Source organism: Schistocerca piceifrons, chromosome 8, assembly GCF_021461385.2.
Source record: "Schistocerca piceifrons isolate TAMUIC-IGC-003096 chromosome 8, iqSchPice1.1, whole genome shotgun sequence".
Classification (NCBI taxonomy): Eukaryota; Metazoa; Arthropoda; class Insecta; order Orthoptera; family Acrididae; genus Schistocerca; species Schistocerca piceifrons.
This window is the reverse complement of record NC_060145.1, coordinates 336,998,497-337,002,234: the sequence shown is the minus strand read 5'-3', so window position 1 is coordinate 337,002,234 and position 3,738 is coordinate 336,998,497.

Genomic DNA, 3,738 nt, shown 5'->3' with positions numbered 1-3,738 from the left:
TTACACTTGGCATGTGTGCTTGCTAGGGAATTAACATTTTTCTTTTAATCCCATTGTGTTTCAGCTCTTAGCCTTTGATGGATTCAGTTACCTGTATTTTGTAATTTAATGAAGACTATCAAAAGATGCTGTTAGATTTTGTCGCAAGTTAGGTTTTTGTATGTGGGGAAACTCATTAGATTAACTGATATTTAATGTTCTAACTGAAGTATTGTATAACACAAAATGTTTCCATGATAAGTATATTCTTACTCTCGTGGCATCAAGTTCACACATTCTGTAAGTGTGTTGCAGGCAACCAACTATTCCTGTTGCTGATATCACTCAACTGCTGTGGATGATAAAAAATGGCTCTAAGCACTATGGGACTTAACATCTGAGGTCATCAGTCCCCTAGACTTAGAACTACTTAAACCTAACTAACCTAAGGACATCACACACATCCATGCCCAGGGCAGGATTCAAACCTGTGACAGCAGCATCAGCAGCGTGGTTCTGGACTGAAGTGCCTAGAACCACTCGTCCACAGCTGCCGGGCACATTCACTGTACATCAACGATTTGATTTATCAAATACGGTCAACAGCACCATCAGTTTATTCACTGACGAAGTTACTGATTACACAGAAGTATCATCATGGGACAACCATAAGGAAACCTAGGCAGACATGTACAAAATGGGGATGGGGATAAATGCAAAGAGAATAAACCAGATTACAAGATTAGTCGTGAACATCTGGAGCATATCATGTCGTGTGTATTTACGCATAATACGAAAAAGGAAGCTCATATGGGACGAACATATAATGTAAGCAGCAGGGAAGTTGAGAGAGAGAGAGAGAGAGAGAGAGAGAGAGAGAGAGAGAGAGACTATAAAAACCTTTCATAAGCCAGTCTGGCAAATTTTACATCATATTACTTCTTCTGGCTACTAATCCCCTTGTCCCCTTATTCAGAACACCCCGTCCCCAGCTCTCCCACAATACATGGGCGCAATGTGGAAGGAGGAGGGATGTATAGGTCACCCAGAAAGTCTAATTACTTCCATGAAGTTTTCCTTAAGTGTTTTCCTATATTCAACAATGAAAAATACAAACTACAATGTAACAATATTATGAAAAGGATAGTTGCTACTCACCATATAGCAGAAATGCTGAGTCATAGATAGGCACAACAAAACACACACACACACACACACACACACACACACACACACACACACACACACACACACACACACACACACACACGTGACTGCAGTTTCTAGCTGCTGTGTTCTATATTCAATTATAATTCAGTGTGTTCTACATGCCAAATGAGAAAATTGCCTCAGCAGAGGTTTTGTTCTTATGAAACTTGGGCATCTGACATTCTGCCATCTATGCCCTTGCTGTGTATAGCCAATAGGGATTTTGGAAGAGAAGTCACATGTTGACTGCTGCCAAAATCAACCCCATCTATATTTTGTATATAAGACTAGGTTACACAGCAGGTTTTTGTTCAAAACTCACATTTCAATGACATTTGTGAGAAGATCATATTATGTCTTATCTAAGGAGGTGAAATGCCTATCATCAAGCATAGAATTCAACAGCCACAGGATCATGGCCTACTGACTGTGGTTTATTGTTCTATGATACAGTTGCTCACGTTAGTTTGGAATGGAATTACTGTAAAAGTTTATTGTTAGGAGTTAATTACATTCTGTTCTTGTCTGTGTAGGTTTGTAATTGGTTCCTCGCATGACATCCAGTTTAAAAGATTTTACTTGAAAGACATTTGAGGGTGTTGCAACAGTTTAAATTTGCATGATGTCCATGTATAGTTGTTAAGTCCCTCTGACAGTTTAAAATTAATATTTTTCATTTGGTTAATGTTAAAAAGATTAGTAGAAATTATATGACAGGATGTTAAAATTTTTGAATAGTTGTCCTTACATAATATTGGTTCTGAGTTGAGTAGAAGGATTGAACCAGAGACTTCGAAGGCTCTCTGGCAAGTTAGGCTGTGACTTCCTGGGCTTTCGCCATAGGGTTGAGAGCTGTAGGGTTCCCCTAAGTGGATCATGTGTGCACTACACAACAAAGGCTGCTACTCAGGTAGCTGACTGTTTGTGGGGTGCCCACAAGCGTGCAGTGAAGCAGTGAAGTTCATATAACATTAGGAACATAAAGCTAGTTGAAACCTGAAATTGATAGCAGTGAGATTTCTGGGAAAAATTTAAATGTTTATTGAAAGGATAGGCAACTGGGAAATGGAAGTGGTGTATTTGTTGCAGTAGACAAGAAACTCAAATCCACCTAGGCAGAAATCAAAACTGCATGTGAGATTGTGCAGGCAAGATTCAGTATCAGGGCTAGGCATAAAATAATAATTGAGCCTTCTATCACCCACCAGACTCATCTCCTGATGTAACCAAAAACTTTAAGAGAAAATCTTGGTTCACTTGTACATAAGTTCCCCAATCATTCTGCAATCTTCAGTGGAGACTGTAATCATCCAACAGTTAATTGGGAAAATTAAAGTCTTGTTAGTGGTGGGCATGATAAAACATCCTGTGAAACTTTACTAAATGCCTTCTCTGAAAACTAACTAGAACAGACAGACAGGAACCCCACTCATGATGGACACTTACTGGATCTAATAGCAACAAACAGACCTGATGTGTTTGAGGATGTCCATGTGAAACTGATGTCTGTGACTGTGACATGAACATGGCAACAATGATTACCAAAGTACAACTAAATATGTTCAGCAAAGTAGATAAAAAATTGAAAGTGTCATATTTCAATGAGGAACTTGAAACATAGGCGCAAAACAAATTTTACGGCTATAGATAGAGACATGCTGAATGGAATGCATTTGGCTGTCAAGAGAGCAAAGTGTGATGCCTTCAGTGACTACTATAGCAGAATATTGTCAAATTATCTTTCACAGAACCCAAAGAAATTCTGGCCATATGTAAAGGCTGTTAGTGGCACCAAAGTTAGTCTTCAGTCCCAAGCAAATGAGACAGAAACTGAAAATGAGGGTAAAAAAACAAAATTTGAAATGCTTAACTCCATTTTCAAATGTTCCTTTACAAAGAAAAACCCAGGAAAATTTGCCTAATTCAATCCTTGTACCACTGAAAAGAGGAATGAAACAAGTATCAGCAGCAGTGGCACTGAGAAACAAATGAAATTGTTAAAGTTGAACAAAGCTCCAGGGCCTGGTGGAATCCCAAAAAACTTCCCAGTTCTTGGAAAAAGGCACGGATCACACCCACCTACAAGAAAGGTCATAGAAGTGATCCACAAAACTACTGTCCAATACCCTTGACATTAATTTGTTGTAGAATCTTAGAACTTATTCTGAACTCAAACATAATCAGATATGTTGCACAGAATGACCCCCTCAGAGCCAACCAGCTTGGATTTTGGAAACAATGATCATGTGAAACCTAGCTCGCACTTTTCTCTCATGACATACTGAAAGCTTCAGATCAAGGCAATCAGCCAGATTCTGTATTTCTTGATTTCCAAAAAGTACCAAATACCAAACATATGCTTATTGTCAAAAGTATGATCATATGGGGTATCAAGTGAAATTTGTGATTGAATTGGAGACGTTTTGGTAGGGAGGATGCAGCATATTATCTTGGACGGAGAGTCATCGTTAGATGTAGAAGTAACTTTGGGTGTGCCCCAGAAAAGTGTGTTGGGACCCTTGCTGTACATGTACATTAATGATCTTGCAG